Below are 19,567 nucleotides of genomic sequence, written 5' to 3'. Positions count from 1 at the left end.
TTAACTTCCTTTCTTTTCACAAAAACAAACGACAAGGAGACGGGTTTCTTCCAAGAGCAGTTATTCTTTCTCCGTCGAACCGCTCAGCGTAAAAGCCTCCACACCCCCGTTATGTTAACCAAACGAGCACCCAAGCAAGCTCAGCACTTACAAAGAGGCAGAAGAACCACTTTAAGGAGGAAGAAGGACCACAATGGTTGCTCTTCCACCTCCTCTCCCCACACAAAACCAAAAATAGAGGAGACTCAAAGAAAATCCGAACATTCAAATAACTCTGCTAGTCAGCAGCATTTGCTTATCACTAATAAAAACTAACTATTGTGCTGACACGTTAATAAGTCATAACTAAACTTGATCCAAACTCGAACTCACACGATGACCCAAATGGCCTTTCTGATAAGTTAAGAAGATAACTCATTGGGAGTGTAACCAGAGTGGTGTCAAAGCCACCCAATGCTCGCCTGTTTATACATTTATCGTTTTTCGTTTTTAAAAGACCAGTCTAATATTTTTCATAAAGCATTGCAGTGAAGTCTGATCCAAAATTTTTTAAAGCAATATATGTATATTGTAATCAGTAAAAAAGTGTGGTCGATAAAAACATTACAAAGGAAATAACTTGCACCAAAAACTTTAACATTTTCACGCTCACGCTGACGCTCACGCCAGGGGTATCGCTATAGCTCTCTGTTCGTCGAACAGGCGAGCTAAAAATGGATGATTCTGGATCATGTGTGCAGGGACACAATATTTCCAAGAGTTTGGACTAGCCCTTGGAATAAACCTGCATGAAATATATATATATATATATATATATATATATATATATATGCAGTATATACTAGCGAGGTACCGGGAGGGGGCTGGACAGCCGGTTCGTGAAGGACTTGGGCAAAAAACTTTCACTTCTCGATTCCACGGTTGGAATTGAGTACTTTGGAATCGATCCACCCACCACTATTAAGCACTCAAGCAAGCACTCCAATGAAACTGTTGATAAGGAATGGCTGTCTGGGTCATACTAAACACCGTCCAAAGACGTCCGGAGGCAACTGGAGACGTGTGGAGTAACAAACAATGTGCGAATTGGACAAATGAACACTTTTTTTTCGCAGTTGGAAGTTTGAAATTTGGTTCTGGTTAAGAGATTCTGGAGCTTATCACATTTCAGCTGTAATGCTTATGTTTTTTAAACACAGCTAACCCTAACCCTAACCCTAAATATGTTTTTAGTTGTTATAAAGCAATGAATCGCAACATCAAAGCAGGATAGCCTCCGAGAGGTAACCACACTCGCTCCAAGTTGTCGAGCTTAGGTTTGAATCCTGAACCAGCTATAAATTGTCATTCTGGTGTTTCACAGGCAGGGTAATTCATCAATGTTTGAGCCTTCCCTTGGATGTACATGAATCTGGCCGTCACATTTGCTGGGATCCCCCATCTCCTCTCACCACTCCTCACTTCTCACTCTCCTCTCTCCTCTCTCCCCGCTCCCCTCCCTGCTCCACTCTCTGAGAGAGTGTCTCGCCTGCTCCCCCTTCTCCTTGCTCCTCAATCTCCCTTCGCTCTCTCCCACCCCTCTCCATCACTCTGCTACCCCTCTCCCTTTTTACAAATTAATTCAAAATAAAAAGCTGAAGTATCTTGCATCAATAAGTATTCAACCCCTTTGCTATAACACTCCAAATTGAGCTCAGGTGCATCCAATTTCCTTGAAGCATCCTTGATATGTCTACACAACTTGTTTGGATACTGTGGCCAATTCAATTTATTGGACATGAATGAGAAAGAAACACACCTTTCTAAATAAGGTCTCACAGTTGACAGTGCACGTCAGAACAGAAACTCGACCATGAAGTCCAAGGAACTGTCCGTATAACTCAGAAATGGAATTGTGAGGAGGCATAGATCTGGGGAATGGTATAAAACGATATCTAGAGTGTTTACAGTTCCCAAGAGCACAGTGAGCTCCATCATTAGGAAATGGAAAGAATATAGAACTACCCAGACTCTTCCTGGAGCTGGCCATTCAACAAAACTGAGCAACCAGGAAAGACGGACCTTAGTCAGGTGACCAAGAATCCAATGACCACTCTGGCAGAACTACAGAGTTCCTTGGCTGAAATTGGAGAACCTGCTGGAAGGAAAACAGTCTCTGCAACACTTCACAAATCTAGGCTTTGTGGGAGAGTTGCCGGATGGAAGCTACTCCTGAGAAAAAGGCACATGACAGCACGCCTGGAGTTTTCAAAAAGGCACGTGAAAGACTCTTAGAGCATGATGCAAAAGATTATGTAGTCTAATGAAATGAAAAATGAACTCTTTGGACTGAATGCAAAGCTCTACGTCTGGCGGAAACTGAGCACAGCTCCTCACCCATCTAACACCATCCCTACCAAGAAGCATGGTGGTGGCAGTATCATGCTATGGGGATGCTTTTTAGCGGCAAGGACTGGGAGACTTGTAAGGATAGAGGGAACAATGAATGGAGCGAAACACAGGCAAATCATTGAGGAGAACCTGCTTCAGAGTGCAAAAAACACTTTAGACTATTGTGAAGATTTACCTTCCAACAGGACAATGATCCCAAGCCAAAGCCAAAGCAACACGAGAATGGCTTCAGACCAAGAATGTGAAAGTCCTTGAGTGGCCCAGCCAAAGCCCAGACTTGAATCCCATTAGAAATTTGTGGAAAGACTTGAAGATCACTCTTCACCAACACTCCCCATCCAACTTGAAAGAGCTTGAGCAAATCTGTAAAGAAGAATGGGACAAAATCCCCAAATCCAGATGTGCAAAGCTGATACAGAATACCCAAGAAGACTCAAGGCTGTAATTGCTGCCAAAGACACTTCAACAAAGTATTGGATCAGGAGATTGAATATTTATTGACACAATTTCAGCTTTTTATTTTTAATTAATTTGTAAAAAATTCTCAAAACATGTTTTCACTTTGTCATTATGGGGTATTTTGTATACATCGGTGCCAAAAAAAAATTAAAGTTAATCCATTTTAAATTCAGGCTGTGCCACAACAAAATGTGAAAAAGCTGAGGGATGTGAATACTCTCTGAAGGCACTGCGACGATTTTGGAAATGTACCTCGGTGGAGAACATATATGCACATGTAGGATTCCCGAGAATGAGTTTTTTCATTATCTCCGCCACTGAAGGTGAAGGAGGTTATGTTTTTACCACTTTCTGTCTGTTTGTTTGTTTCTGTACAGTATATCTCAAAAAGTTGTGGACAGATCCCAATTAAATTTTGTGGACAAGTTCAGTGTGTGACAAGGACGAACTGATTAGATTTTGGTAAAGATCCGGATCCGGCTCCTAAAATTTAAGTGATTCTTCACCATTGAGAGATAGGGTTAAAAAAAAGCTATATGGCACGATATCTCAAAAAGTTGTGGACGGATTCGGATGAAACAAAAACTATATATATACAAACATACATATATACATAATATATATATATATATATATATATATATATATATATATATACATAATATATATACAAACATACATATATACATAATATATATATATATATATATATATATATATATATATATACATAAATTATATATATATATATATATATATATATATATATATATATATATATATATATATATATATATATATATATATATATATATATATTGTTGTGGTTGACCAAATTCGCAAACCACCATTCAGGTCCCTTAGGTGAGATATCTCGGTAAGTATATGTGTAGTTAGGCCCAAACCCGTTGTCTAGAGGGAATAAATGTCATTCATGAGGGCTGCGACTCTTCAGGATAGCCGTTTTTCTTTTACTATCTTTATTTTGGACCAACCGCCATTATTACCACCACCAACCACGTCTCAACAGCCATCACAACAACAACCACCAACCACAACGCCGCTTCACCACAACCGCCACGACCTTTACCGTCACAACTCACCACCATCGCATCACCGTCATCTCGCGCCACTCGTGGGCACCGATGCTGGACTCGTGTAGAGTGCGCACCGAACAGCGTGTTCAAAAGCATCGCGGACTTTCCGAGAAAAACGGATCAAAAACGACTCACGCCCACTTTTGTTCCGTCGAATCGGTGAGCGAGGGGCGATTTGGCCCCGCCTCCAGGGCGTTGGAGGGCGGTCGCTATATGCAAATTCATGGATCAAAAAGCATTCACGCCCACTTTTCCTCGGGCCAATGGGGAGCCAGCAAGAGAGGTGAAAGGTCGGAGGCAGAGGGTCAAAGATGAAGGAGCGAGGCCACGGGGGATATAAGCGACCGCGTTCGTCAGTCGAGGCAGTTCAGTTCGCAGGAGGAAGAGTGCAGTTGGGAGTTCGCGGAGTCGGAGTGAAGAGGACGGAGCTGTGGAGAGGCGGCGGCGGCGAAGGCGGTTGAGGGGGTGCTCGCGTCGGATTCGAGGAACTGCGGAGGAAAAGGCCGGCGGCGCGACCGAGGTCGTGGTGGAGACGCTCGTCGCGGGACCCGCGATTTTGTGAAATCCTCCTTTCCCCGAGCATCAGCAACCCCTCCTGTTTCCCCCCGCGCTGAGATAGTGCGACAAAAGGGGGCCCCCTTCCCACCCCCTACCAGACACTGTCCGCGAGGCCCGCGGAGTTGAGGCACCACCCCCGCTCCGCGTCTCATCATCAGACGGGTAGGCCCGACACGGTCTCGGCCCCAGGCCCGCCTACCCCCTCATCCTGGAGGGTGGTTCTCTTTTCTTTTGCTTTGGGAATGTGTGTTGTCGGCGCCGTCTGTGAAGTAAAATTGTATAAGTGTTGCCGTGTGCTCGCGTAGTCGGTATTAGATCTGCATTGTCGCATTTGCTTTTTTCTTCTTTTCCATGTGCTTTTGGTGGAATTGTATATGTGTGCTTCCCGTGTGCCCCGAAATAAATGTGCTTATTATTGAACTGTTTTCCCGCTTCGCTTCGTCATTTCTTTCATTGAATCCTCATCTTGCTTCACGTAAAGGGTTGGTCGTGGGTTAAGACGCCCGATAATTAATCGAACCGTCGAGGTCGACGAATAACACCGCTCGGTTATCCCGATAGTACGGAACGGGTCGCTTAAGTGGCCCGTGTCCGAAGTCGACCTGCGGCGAGGTGCGATCGCCCGGTCTACCCTCCGTGTGGGTACTTAGGTAGGTCGAATTTGGCGAGCAACCCTATCTCACGCGGGGGCCGATTGGCTCGATCGCGGTGAGACCGAAAGGTCCACCCGTGACTGGTTCCCGGCGTTAGTCCGAGAGGGTCACGACTGGATTGTCCGTCCGGTGGGCGACGTGCCGCGATTCGAGTTACGTGGCCGTTCGCACGCCGGCGGGCGCGAATCCGCAACACTGGTGTCAGGTCGTGCGATACAAACCCATCGCCCTCCTCACGGCACTGGTAACGGAGAACGGGAAAACGGGCTCTCCTGTCTCCAATTAAATTCACGGGAATCGGTCCAGGGGTGAGAGGAGCGACCCCCGATTCCCTCCAAATTACGAGCGAGCTAAATTAACCCTTCACGAGAAGCAAGATGGCGTCTCAAGGCGAGCGGGAGCAGGGGGTATTAGAAATGGATGTAGAATGTGTAGAATCCATGGCTCAGGATGAAATCCCCGTGCAGGAAATGTTGGTTGTACAGGAAAACGAACTCGCTCGACTGAACCCAGAGCCCGAAATGGGTGCGGCAGTGGCCGCGGTGTATGACACCTCCCCCCCCCTCTCCACCAAAACCCTTCCCCAACCCTTGCCGAAACGGCTCAGCTGAGTGCATCCGACATGGCCCAGCTATGCGCCATGCTGGCGGCAATGACAGCAAGGATGGATGCAAATACAAATGAAATGAAAAACGAAATGAAAGGCATGAACGAAAAGATGGATACAAATACAAATGAAATGAAAAACGAAATGAAAGGCATGAACGAAAAGATGGATACAAATACAAATGAAATGAAAAACGAAATGAACAAGCAAATAAACGGAATGGAAGCAAACATGAAGGAGGAAATGAAAGAGCTACGGGGTGAGACACAGAACATGGGCCGATGCCTGCAGGCGGGCATGAAGGCCGTGACCAGGGAGCTGGGAATGGCGACTCCACGTGTGGGAGCAAACGAGCTGGAAGGGGGTGCAACGGCTGACAGGCCCGCGGTGGAGGCGGGTAAAAAAATAATTCGGGGGACGTGTTGGGCGAGGGTCGTGCCGATGACCGAAAGGGAAAAATTAAATGGGGAGACCAAAACGTGTGAGACGAGACACGAGGTGACGACAACAGAAACTTATAAATGTATAGAGACACGGGAGACAAAAAAAATGGAGGAGGGACTGCACGGTGAGGACGGGGTAAGTGACGCACACACACACACACAGAGGTAGTGGAGGACAATGGGGGTGAGCTCGCGGAGCGTGTAGGGACCCAGTGCGAGCAGCTGGTTGGCCTCCTCCAGGAACGAGGGGAGGGAGTATGCCCCCTTGAGGCGGATCACGACCAGGTGAGTTCGGAGAGACCCTTGTGGGGACACGAATCCCCAGTGTGGTTGTCCCTGTGTGTGTGGTGCAAGGCGTGAGTGCGTCCCCGTGTGTGGAAGCGACCCCGTGTGTGAGTGGTGTGGTGGCGATGGTGCCGGAGTACGTGCTTCCCAGCACGCCGTGTGTGGATGAGGCCGTGTGTGTGGATGAGGCCGTGTGTGTGGATGAAACGGCCAGTGTGGATGGGGCACCGCGGGTGATTGCCCCCGCGTGTGTGAGTGAGGCCGTGTGTGTGGATGAAACGGCCAGTATGAGTGAGGCACCGCGGGTGAGTGCCCCCGCGTGTGTAAGTAGTGTGGTTTGTGTGAGTAGTGAGGCACGCGTGAGTGAACGGCCGAGTGCAAGGGAGACCGTGTGTGTGAGAGAGCGGTATGTGAGGGAGATGTCGGTTGGCATGCGGGAGCACGCAGCCGCGTCTCCCGGTGTGAATGTAATGGAGTGGAGTGTGAGCGTCGTAACACGCGGGAGTGCGTGTGTGGAATGGCGACGACGACGACATGGGAGTAAAGAAAGCCGAGTAGCGGCTGTAGTTGTTTCGGGGACCGTGCCGGGTTCACCCAGCAGTGAGCACGAGGTCCGTGCTGTGCAACGCACGAGACCACCACGTGCTCGCTTGCGAGAGTGAAGTCCCGGTCCGGAAACGCACGCGGTGGATTTGCCGATCCCGCGGACGGACAAAGTTTAGGCAGGATTACGGATTTGGACCGGACGGGTTCTCCACGCGATCGTGTGTGTTAAGCTCCAACGGGCAAAGCACATGTGTTCGCGTGGGGAACCCCTCGAGACGTGGGGCTTGTGTTTTTTTTTTATGTGCACGGTGACGTCATGGCTGCACGTGGGGTTGGAATCCGGCAGGAGGGGTATCCCTGCTGGATGGTGCCGTCCAAGGAGGGACGAGGAACACGTGCAGCTGCATGACGTCACGGGCAGCTGCAAAGTGCGCGAGTTGCCGCGCTGATGCTGCGCATGAAAAAAAAACAAAAAAACAGCAAGCCTCACTTTCGGGTGCACAGGATTCCTGGGCAAGGGGTGGAAGACCCCCTTGACCTGGGCACAGGATGGAAACTAGTTAGGGGGAAGGGTTAGCTTAGCTAGACCGACTCCATGGGGCAGGGGTAAGTCCTCATGGAGTCCGTGGAATGGATTAGGTAGAGGGATTTAGTGAGCTTTAGGTTGGGAAATAAAATGATTTATTTGAAGACAGTGACAGACAGTGAATGTGTAGAGGGGACGTAGTTAAGATACGTAGGTTAAATGGAACGTGCTATAGTATAAGGGACGACGTGGGAGCACGAGTTAGTTAGGGGAGGTAGTTAGAAGGATGGCAGAGTTCAGTGGTGTGTGTGTTGAAGAGTTGGTGAGTGAAGTGGAAGCATGTGCTTGGTGAGTGAGTGAGGCCAGCGGGTCTGTGTGTGTGGAGTGAATGGGGAATGCATGGTGCGATGAGTGATTGGGGGGGAGGAGTGACTCCCGCCCAAGGGACCCCGGGGTCAGTATAAAGTGAGTTAGGGGGTTAGTTAAATTGAAAAATGGAGGTCGTTTTGTTGTTGGTGGGAGTGTAGGCTCGAAACCCATTTGGAGGGGTGCAGGAGCCCTGTTGACGGGCTGGGAGCGTGGCTGCGAAAGGTGAGTATCGCTGAGTGGGTACCCCGGGCACCAGGCTAGTCGGCCGTGGTAGGCCAAGGGCCCATGGGGGGCCGGGATAGCGTAGTGGGCACGGGTGCGCCTGCTTGGTGCGGGGGCCCGGGGCGCCATTAGACGCGTGGGCAGTGTTGTGGGCACGGGTGACCCTCGGAAAGGGGCCCGGGAAGCCAGCCTGCCACGTGTGCGTTTCAGGGGAGGTGCCATGGGGGGCACTCCCCGGTGTTAGGGAGCTGGTAGGCTCGGAGGCAGTGTAGTGCCCGGGGGTGCCATCGTCGGAGAATCGGCAGAGGGTCGTGCCTGCCAAAGGGAGCCACGTGTCCCAGCCATGAGACCGTGTGAGGGCACGGAGAGAAAATTGGGGGGCAAGGCCCGAAATTGTGAGGACACTAACACAGGCGACGGGAATCTGGGTTGTTAGAACCAATAGTTGAAGCGAGAGGCGCTTGTTGAAGCCCCGGGGTAGTTTAACGGTTGAATGGATAGGGTAGATTAGGAAGTGTACCCCTCCGCACCATCCATCCCCTCGCTCTCGTTGTGGGCCGCTGGACCCACTTTGGTTATAGATCGCTGAACTCTGGGGAGGCCATTCTGAGGCTTCGTTGGGCCTCGACACAGGACGCTAGCTCTCCCTTGTTCCCCTCCGGGAAGGGAACGTAGGGGTTGGGAGTAGGCTAGGTGACAGGATAGGTTAGCCGAACAAAGACGATAAAGGGGGTTAGGGGACGATTTATAGTGGGGAAGTAAAAAAAAAAAAAAAAGTTGGGGCTAAATTGGGGTTTGACAAATTAAGGGAGTGGGTATGTACAGTGACAGGCAAAGGCGATAGGTTGGGAGGGAGACCGTAGGGTAGGTCCGAGCCCGCCTTCCGAGTGGCCAGCACCACCGCACTCCCTCCACCAACCTCCACTGAATGGCAAAGTGCCGGCCAGTTCATCTGCCAGCTGTTTTTCTTCAAGGCCTGTGCCGGCCCACTTCATCTGCCGGCTGGCTGTTTTTCTTCAAGGCCTGTGCCGGCCAGTTCATCTGCCGGCTGTGTTTGCCTGCAGCGGCCTTCTTCTGCGGGCTGTGTTTGCCTGCTGCCTTTGCCATGCCATGCCCACTGCCCACGTTCACCAGCCCTGTTCAATTTTGCTTTGCCCCCCCCCCCCTGTTCATTGCCATGTGCGCCAGGATCAAAGCAACAGTTTGCAAGCTGCAAGAACTGCCCTGTTGGCAACTACAACAGAGGCCTGCAGTGGCGGCCCGTGCACCGTGTTTGTGTCCATCCATCCATTCGTTGTGTTCATTGCGTGTGCCACTTGAGCTGGCACGGAGACTGCGTTTGTGCAGCCCATGCACCGTTGTGGTTCACTGCGTTCAGTTCAAAAAGGAAGGCCTTGGACTGCGTGTGAGCAGCCAGCCACGTTCCCTGTCACCTGCATTGTTTTGAGCCAGAGACTGTATGCGAGCAGCCTGGCTCCCTGCTAACTGCTTTCTTTTTGCAGAGTTCATTGATCCTGGGCCATGGTTTAGTGTAAAATTTGTAAGTTAAGGTTAAGATGTACTGTAAATATGAGTGCGCCCCCGGCATGTTTGTCTTAGCGCCGGCAATTTTATTTAAGTCGTCCTTGTGAGTGAGTTTGTTTAGGTAGTTACTCAGCCCTTAGGTTATTTATTTTGGGGACACGAATACCATGAATGTCGCACTCAGGGATCCGTAGGTAAAATGTACTAGGGGAAAACTACACATGATGGCACACGAAAATTTGACGACTCGGGACGAGTCTGTAAAAAGGGGAGGGGTAGTGTTGTGGTTGACCAAATCCACAAACCACCATTCAGGTCCCTTAGGTGAGATATCTCGGTAAGTATATGTGTAGTTAGGCCCAAACCCGTTGTCTAGAGGGAATAAATGTCATTCATGAGGGCTGCGACTCTTCAGGATAGCCGTTTTTCTTTTACTATCTTTATTTTGGACCAACCGCCATTATTACCACCACCAACCACGTCTCAACAGCCATTACAACAACCACCAACCACAACGCCGCTTCACCACAACCGCCACGACCTTTACCGTCACAACTCACCACCATCGCATCACCGTCATCTCGCGCCACTCGTGGGCACCGATGCTGGACTCGTGTAGAGCGCGCACCGAGCAGCGTGTTCAAAAGCATCGCGGACTTTCCGAGAAAAACGGATCAAAAACGACTCACGCCCACTTTTGTTCCGTCCAATCGGTGAGCGAGGGGCGATTTGGCCCCGCCTCCAGGGCGTTGAAGGGCGGTCGCTATATGCAAATTCATGGATCAAAAAGCATTCACGCCCACTTTTCCTCGGGCCAATGGGGAGCCAGCAAGAGAGGTGAAAGGTCGGAGGCAGAGGGTCAAAGATGAAGGAGCGAGGCCACGGGGGATATAAGCGACCGCGTTCGTCAGTCGAGGCAGTTCAGTTCGCAGGAGGAAGAGTGCAGTTGGGAGTTCGCGGAGTCGGAGTGAAGAGGACGGAGCTGTGGAGAGGCGGCGGCGGCGAAGGCGGTTGAGGGGGTGCTCGCGTCGGATTCGAGGAACTGCGGAGGAAAAGGCCGGCGGCGCGACCGAGGTCGTGGTGGAGACGCTCGTCGCGGGACCCGCGATTTTGTGAAATCCTCCTTTCCCCGAGCATCAGCAACCCCCTCCTGTTTCCCCCCGCGCTGAGATAGTGCGACAAAAGGGGGCCCCCTTCCCACCCCCTACCAGACACTGTCCGCGAGGCCCGCGGAGTTGAGGCACCACCGCCGCTCCGCGTCTCATCATCAGACGGGCAGGCCCGACACGGTCTCGGCCCCAGGCCCGCCTACCCCCTCATCCTGGAGGGTGGTTCTCTTTTCTTTTGCTTTGGGAATGTGTGTTGTCGGCGCCGTCTGTGAAGTAAAATTGTATAAGTGTTGCCGTGTGCTCGCGTAGTCGGTATTAGATCTGCATTGTCGCATTTGCTTTTTGTCTTCTTTTCCATGTGCTTTTGGTGGAATTGTATATGTGTGCTTCCCGTGTGCCGCGAAATAAATGTGCTTATTATTGAACTGTTTTCCCGCTTCGCTTCGTCATTTCTTTCATTGAATCCTCATCTTGCTTCACGTAAAGGGATGGTCGTGGGTTAAGACGCCCGATAATTAATCGAACCGTCGAGGTCGACGAATAACACCGCTCGGTTATCCCGATAGTACGGAACGGGTCGCTTAAGTGGCCCGTGTCCGAAGTCGACCTGCGGCGAGGTGCGATCGCCCGGTCTACCCTCCGTGTGGGTACTTAGGTAGGTCGAATTTGGCGAGCAACCCTATCCCACGCGGGGGCCGATTGGCTCGATCGCGGTGAGACCGAAAGGTCCACCCGTGACTGGTTCCCGGCGTTAGTCCGAGAGGGTCACGACTGGATTGTCCGTCCGGTGGGCGACGTGCCGCGATTCGAGTTACGTGGCCGTTCGCACGCCAGCGGGCGGGAATCCGCAACAATATATATATATATATATATATATATATATATATATATATATATATATATATATATATATATATATATACACATCCATTGGAACCATACTCTATACAGAGTGTCGGTGCTGCCGAAGCAGTTTCCTTGGCTATTGGGCACAATCCTGGACGGGTCACCACTCCGACGCAGGATACTCGAATGACTCGATCATCCCCAGCAAGCCGGTACTCATTTTGCCGACCTTGGAAGGATGGCAGGCTGAGTCAACCCCCTGGTGAAGTAATTCAGCAGGCAACGAGGCTTGAACTCAGGACCCTTGGATCCCAAGCCGCCACCCTAACCACTGAGCAAACACCAGGCTATCTATATCTATATATATATATATATATATATATATATATATATATATATATATATATATATGTACATATTGTTGCGGGCTGGAGGTCTGGTGGCGAGAACGACCACAAGTTGGGGGAGGTTACGTCGTTTCCCACCAGACTCCCCGGAATTGTAGGCCGTCACTCTCGGAAAACTCAGTGAGCCGGCGGGTGCTGAACCGACCGTGGAACGCCAATATCTTAACCGCGTGGCGTAGGGTTTTTTGTCTTAATCCAATTTACCAAAGTAACCACGCGGTCTCGGCGACCGGGGATCCATGCCCTTGGCACGTCTTGCACGAACCGGGGTCACTCTACCGACAGCGGTAGAGTTCCAGCTACTGACTATCAGCTCCGGTTCGGGTGCAGTCGAGCGGAACTGCTAAAGCCGTGCCGGCTCGGAATGAACCGATTACCGGGGATATAAACCCGCCTAACTCAGATCCGAACCATGCTGGACCAATGAAAGAAAGGACGGAAACGAACTGGGAACATTTCTCCAATAATTTATTTATAATAAACGAGGACACAGAGTAAGATTTATCATGGAATATACAAGCAAGAATTTACAATGTTCAAAAACACTTATACAGTTTCTACTTACAAGATGGGCCCACACACTCAGATGATTTATTAAAAGACCCCCGCAGCCAGAGAGGGAGAGACGAGCTGCGGGTGGCAGTTCGCTTGGGTACCTGCACGTTGAAGGGAGGGGGTGCTCCGTGGTGCGGCACCTGCTAATGGTCGTGCGGCTCGGCCCACAGTCACATGCGTGGGGCTCATGCCCATGGAGGAACCCGAGCGGAGCAGTCGGAGTCCCAGGGCGGAGATCAGGGTTGTGGACGGGACCCAAGAAAACTCCAACGAACACCAGCCAAATGCAGAACTCCATTCAAACGCCCCAGACTCCAGCTCAAACCGCACGACGCACACCAACCAACTCAACTCCTCCAAAAAAACTTACACTCTGAGGATAGTGTCGTATTTTTATGGACCTCCCTGAATGGGGCGGGGGCTCGGTGAAACAGACGTCACCATCCGCCCCGATTGGACAGGGCCTCCACGGATCCACCCCTTTCTGGGCGGGATCTCGGCCAGACCTGGAAAACCCCGCCCCTTCAGGCGTGTCTGGATCCTCCAAGAAGAAACCACTGCAAGAGGATTTTGCCTCGGACAGCGAGTCGCCGTTTGGACGGATGAAGCGCTTGTTCGGTAGCAGGTTGTTGGTTTGTTTGTTGGATGGTCTGTTGGATGATCGTTGGAGGGTTCGTTGGATGGTCTGTTGGATGGTTTGTTGGATGGTTTGTTGGATGGTCGTTGGATGCCTTGTTGGATGCTCGTTAAATGTAATAACCTACCTAAAAGGACATCGCAATGCACACCTTTGATTCTCCCACTAGACAAAAGGAAGGGACCTGTCTCACATGTACTTAACGGAATAACTGACTTTTGGGACATCTGTATGTTTGAATGCATATGGTTTCCAGATCCGTAACAATATGAACATATGGTTGGTACTATAGAATTTCAAAAATACATGAAAACAAACACAACATAATGAAGATCTTCATTATGTCTTGTTTGTTTTCATGTATTTTAATATATATATATATGTGTGTATATATATATATATATATATATATATATATATATATATATATATATATATATATATATATATATATATATATATATATATATATATATATATATCTATATTAATATTTCGGCACGCCCCTTTCTTTGTTCCACCATCAGATTTTTGTTACTGCATGAAATGAAACAAGATTTGGCACATATACTAATGATATTATTGTCTTCCTTAAGAGGCCCCTCAAAATTCGTTTTGATGCATTTTCACAAACTCCAACGGATTCCATTCAAATTCGGTACGATTATGGCTTTTGGTCCAACTTAGGTCATTGGCTATAAATTTTTTCCATTTCCATAACACTTCCGATATTCGAGAAAAAAATCGATAAATCGATATCCCTTATGGGATTTTCCATTCAAATCCACTCAAGTTTAAGGCCTACGGGGGACGCAAATTTCCACTTTTCCCCGGGCGCTGTTTACCTCTGCAACGCCAAGCTGTTAGTGTTAGGGTTAGGGTTTGGGTTAGTGTTAGGGTTAGCTACCCTAACACTAACCCTAACCCTAACAGCTAACCCTAACCCTAACCGCTAACCCTAACCCCTAACAGCTATTCAGGAAATTTGCAAGAAAGCCCGGGCAACGCCAGGCTTTATTGCTAGCCCGAGCAACGCCGGGCATTACTACTAGTATGTATATATATATATATATATATATATATATATATATATATATATATATATATATATATGTATATATATATATGTATATATATATATATATATATATATATATATATATATATATATATATATATATATATATATATATATGTCGTTTTTGGCCCTATCTCTCAATGGTGTGGAATCACTTTGAAAACTAAATAATTCTTGTATCGAGATTCCAATTCAGATCTTCACCAAAATCAAATCAATTCGTTCTTGCCACACACCCAACCTGTCCACCAAGTTTCGTCTGAATCCGTACACAACTTTTTGAGATATCATGCTATAAATATTTTTTGGCCCGAGCTCTGTGGTGAAGAATCATTAAAATTTTCATATGTAGCATATTTCAAAAATGTATTGGGCCCGATATGTTCTCATGGATCAGGTATTGAATGGAGAAGGGTATGTGCTCTATTGAGTGCCCTTCTAGTTAGTTTATGTGGTAGGTCGGTCTTTTCCCCTTGTCGAAAGGCTTGGGGGGAAAAAATGCGTTGTTCGTTTGTGCATCCCCGATGCGATGTCTTCCCTCACCTCCACCCCCTTTCCTCTGATGCTTTCAATATTTCTCTCAATCCACCATCGGCCTGCTCCGATAATCCCCCACGTGCTCTCCTCAATTCACCAATAATCCGCTTCACCAAGCCTCAATTCAACAAGTAAAAAAGACATTAAATGTCATAGCCCCTGGCCGTTGTTTTTGTAATTTTGCTGAATGGAGTAAAGGGCTAGCTCATATGTATATACAACTAAAATGGCCACCAGTCTACCATTCGGCCATCTTTGATCATATCACAAAATAAAGTGAGTGGTACGTGTATGCCATCATGTACTGTGCTTGTGCTAAGTTTGAACAAAAATGGGCAATGCATGTCTGAGAAATGGTTGGGGACACATTTAAGTAACAAAATGGCAGCCAGTCGACCATGTTGAATGTGATAATGAAAAAAAAAAATGACCTCCACATGTAGGCCTTCATTCTTTATGTGTGTGCCACGTTTGAACAACATCGGTAAATGCTTGTCTGAGAAATGGTTGAGGACATGTTCAACATCAGGTTTTTTTGTCGAACTAAAATGGCTGCAAGTTGGCCATCTTGTTTGTTTTTTTGGTATATATTGTCAAGGTTCGTATGAGAGCTAACGCACAACACACAACAAGGGGGGCAGGATACAAGAGGGGCAGGAGAGGGAAGGACAAAACAGTGGGGAACATTAGATCTGTGGAAGGGAGAGGGATGGGGGCAGGGAACACTGGATACACAAGATGTACACCACAGGGACTTTCAGGACCTTACACGAACAGGGAACGTTTAGGAAGGAAGGCAGGGATTTGAAGGAATGTAGGTTTGGAGTAGATTAACAGTGGTAGAAAAGATTGTGGCTTTGGATGGGGGAAGATACGAGGTGGTGGTGAGCAGCTGTTTTGAAGACCTGGAGGGAAGAATAGGATTGAAGAGAGTGTGAGAGGGATGGGGTGGGGAACATTGGCATTTCCCACATTCTTCTTCACCTGTGCTTCCTTATTCTTCCTTCTTGCATTTCACACGGTCGTGGCACAAAGCACAATGTTTGTTGCATTCATAATAAAGTAGAACGCTCTTCCCATACGCAATAAAGTATGGCGCTTCTCGCATGCGAACAGTATGTACATACCAAGGAAGTTTTGTGTATGCAAGGATGGGCTCAAGGCGCCTTCCATCTTGGATCTGCTGTCGAAAAAAAAAATGAAGTACATATGTAAGCCATTATTCAATATCTGTGTGCCAAGTTTGAACAACATCGGTAAATGCTTTTCCGAGAAATGGTTGAGGACATGTTAAACATCAGGTTTTTTACAACTAAAATGGCTGCCAGTCAGCCATGTTGGATCTGATGTCAAAAAAATGATGTGCATATGTATACCATCATGTGTTGTCTTTGTGTCAAGTACAAATAAAATCGGTCCATACATGTGCGAGATATGGTTGCGGACGCACACGAAAATCGAGACGAAATCCATAAGCCCCCGTTTCAGACTAAATCCAACAGCTCACATTGCGAGCTCCATACAGACTCGCACCACACGCTTCTAACACTCCATCCTAACGCCTCCCCCCTCCCCCTCTCATATCATTTGGCCTGACGTAACCCCTCATGGTTGCATGAGGTGAGAGAGGATTCGCCCCCACACTTCGTTCTGATTATTTCTCCTCAGATCTTCTTGTTTCCTTTTTTCCAGATTGAATGATGACCTTTTGTCAAAGTAAGTCTGTCTAAGGGGAATACGTACAAGGGGTAAGTCTGCTCTTCTGTGCCTTTTTCTTTTTCTTGTAAATACGTGTCCGATGATTGCTTGCTTGTGTGTGTGTGAAAATAAATAGTTGACATTTTCCAATCTGTTTGGCTGTCCTTTCTTCCATTTATCCGACAAAGCATGTACATGATGGATAGAAGGAATGTTTTTGGCCCCGCTAATTAGCTCTGTGGGTGAGCCAGTGCTGTCCCGCTCGGCAGTAATAAATACTCGGGTGCACGCTGAGGGCGTGGACCTTAGCTTTGGTATTTGTACCAATGAGTAGGTAATGCAGCTGTGGACATGAGGACTCTGCTAAGCATTTCCCACATTCTTCTTCTCCTGTGCTTCCTACTCTTCCTTACTGCATTTCACACGGTCGTGGCACAAAGCACAATGGTTGTTGCATTCAAAATAAAGTACAATGCTCTTCCCATACGCAATTAAGTATGGCGCTTCTAACATGCGAACAGTATGTACAGTACAAAGAAAGTTTTGCATGTGCAGGGAGGAGCTCAAGACGTATGGTGGAGATTTCCAACCAAAAGAGAAAACCCTTTATAATTTAACAGATCGTTTATTATACAAAAACACATATGTGGAAAGAAGAGCTTGTTTCAAGAGTCCAAGCAGATCTCTGCCTCTGAGCCATAATACATGGCCTTTTATACAAATGGAAATTGGGAGGGGTCAGAACATCACAGGGCATTTCGCCAATCAAACTACAAGAAATCTTTGTTTGCACATGAGGTCCTTTGAGCAAAAATAAAACAATATTGTACCTAATTAAGCAGATTGCATTGTGAAAGAATGCGTGTGTTCCTTCAGGGCATATATACACAGAAAACCTTCATTTACTTAAGACAATGATAAGCATTTATCTCAGCATGCAGATAGAGCATCTGTTTTGCACAGCTTTTGCAGAACAATTCAGAGGTGAATGACCTCTGCAGTTCGATGAGACTCCTGTTGATAAGAGGACAATGGGAAGACAGAGTTCGTGTTTGGACAATTTTGCAATTGAATGGGAGGCCAGAGTTAATGCGACTAATGCCTCTGAGGACCAGACTCTCTGGCATCACCAAAGTAATTCTCCCCAATTTGCCAACCAAGTGGAAAATATAACATTATACTGTTACATAGTTAACTAACATACCATATCTATTTATTGATAAAAACAACCTTCAGTATGTAATGATTTATCAAGTATTTTTAGAGTAACAAACATAACGGATGGGTACATATTTCCTTTAACTAAACATGGACTAACAAGATATCTTACCAGGCCCAGATGCACTTGGGCCAGTATGGGGATTATATATTCATTATTATTGTATTGGTTAATCAATGATCCTAAGGTTTACTATGGAAAGATATATCAGTTTATAGGGAATTAACAAGACCATAGTATAGTGAACCGAGATTATATTCCATCCACCTGTGGCCTGTCAGCATTGAATCTGCCGGTGCATCGAAAAGATGAGCTCTGACCTTGTCATAATGAGAGACCTGATAAGCATAATTATCCTGCAGACAATTGAAGTCTATCTCAAATCTATCTCAGTGCCTTTGCAGATGATGTTTACTGGCGAACCATTCCTTATATGGTGATAAAGTGACATTACAACAGATTTTGTACTTCCATATTGTTTAAAGGCAAAAATAAAGAGAAATGAGTACATAATTTGCAGACAAAGAACACATCTCAATATGACAAATATTTGTTTCAGTGTGATTAATACAGAAACACCAGTGCTTTGCAATAGTTATGTGATCCATAGATCTTTCTATCACCAAAATGTCCATGCTCATATTTCACAAGATGGAATTAATTATTTTATTACCACAGACGCCTTCAACGTCTTTCACAAAGGAGGGGCTGGTGAGGGCTGTGTTGAAGGCCCCTCAGGGACAGCAGAATTTTCGACAAACCGCATCATGAACATGCTGCCATCGGATGTGCACAAATGAGAGAGAGGCTCACACGAGAGGGACGGAGAAAGCCATGTCGTGTGAGGCGGAGGAAGCCCAAAGAGAGTACCGGACAGTGTCGCCTCAAAGCTAGTCCGGCGAGGAGCAGAAAGGAACGCAAAGTGCGAAGGAGAGAAGGAAAGAGCCCATGGTGCAGAGGAGAGCAGAATATAAAGCCGAGAACACGGCTTGGTTCATGTAGAGCTGCTTGTCCTGGGTGCACAGTAGAAACAGAGCAGTGTTCCGTTGGTATATCTGGGACCGTGGAGAGGACTTGCCTACCGGTACTGGATGCCTCAGAAACAGGGCTGCACATTCCGTCACACTGCATCACCAATCTTCCCCTATCCACCCCCCCCCCCCTCATCCCAGTATATGTGGACCAGCACAGCCCCGTTGGGTTGTGCCAGGTGAGGGAAGGAGTCAGCCCGATGCTCCGTTCTTCTCTGTTTTTCTTTTCTTCTTTTTCCTGGATTGAATGATGGCCATATGTCTTTTGTGTAAATAAATAGATTGTTAATTGTTCTTTAAAATCTGTCTTGGTTATCCTTTCTTTCATTGGTCAGGAAGTGTAAAAGCATAGTTAGAAGGGAGGTTGGACCCCATGTGATTTGCTCTCATTAATCAGAGTACACTCACTGTATCGCTCAGCAGTAATCTGAGTGTGCACTGAGGGCACGGAAATCAGTCAATTTAGTCACCTCCTCAGGTAAACGGAGTTCCACAGATAATCCTCTTAGAGTTGACGAGGTTAATTGACGTTTGTGGTTGCTTAGCAACCCACCAGACCACGGAGTTATCTGTGGCCGGTGGCCTCAGGACCGGGCATTCACAAGGAACCCGAGGGATTCCCCTTGTGGCAACCCTCGAACCCCGGGCTGTAAATATATATATGGATATATATATATATATATATATATATATATATATATATATATATATATATATATATATATATATATATATATATATATATATATATATATATATATATATATATA

The 19,567-nt window shown here is 47.3% G+C and overlaps 1 protein-coding gene across 1 annotated transcript in view; it reads right to left on the bottom strand.

Moving 5' to 3' along the window:
- The window catches only part of LOC147014819 (prospero homeobox protein 1-like), a 159,647-nt gene that overhangs the window by 121,534 nt on the left and 18,546 nt on the right, over window positions 1–19,567 (bottom strand). Inside the window, exon 4 of the mRNA XM_085850616.1 lies at window positions 15,977–16,032. The gene's annotated coding sequence lies outside the window, so the exon portion shown is untranslated. The remainder of the gene's footprint in view (window positions 1–15,976; window positions 16,033–19,567) is intronic.

Source organism: Eptatretus burgeri, chromosome 13 (assembly GCF_056783735.1).
Source record: "Eptatretus burgeri isolate ZD-2024b chromosome 13, Ebu_testis_v1, whole genome shotgun sequence".
NCBI classification, from domain to species: domain Eukaryota; kingdom Metazoa; phylum Chordata; class Myxini; order Myxiniformes; family Myxinidae; genus Eptatretus; species Eptatretus burgeri.
Note: the sequence above shows the minus strand (reverse complement) of the source record. Positions and strands in the feature narration are given on the sequence as shown.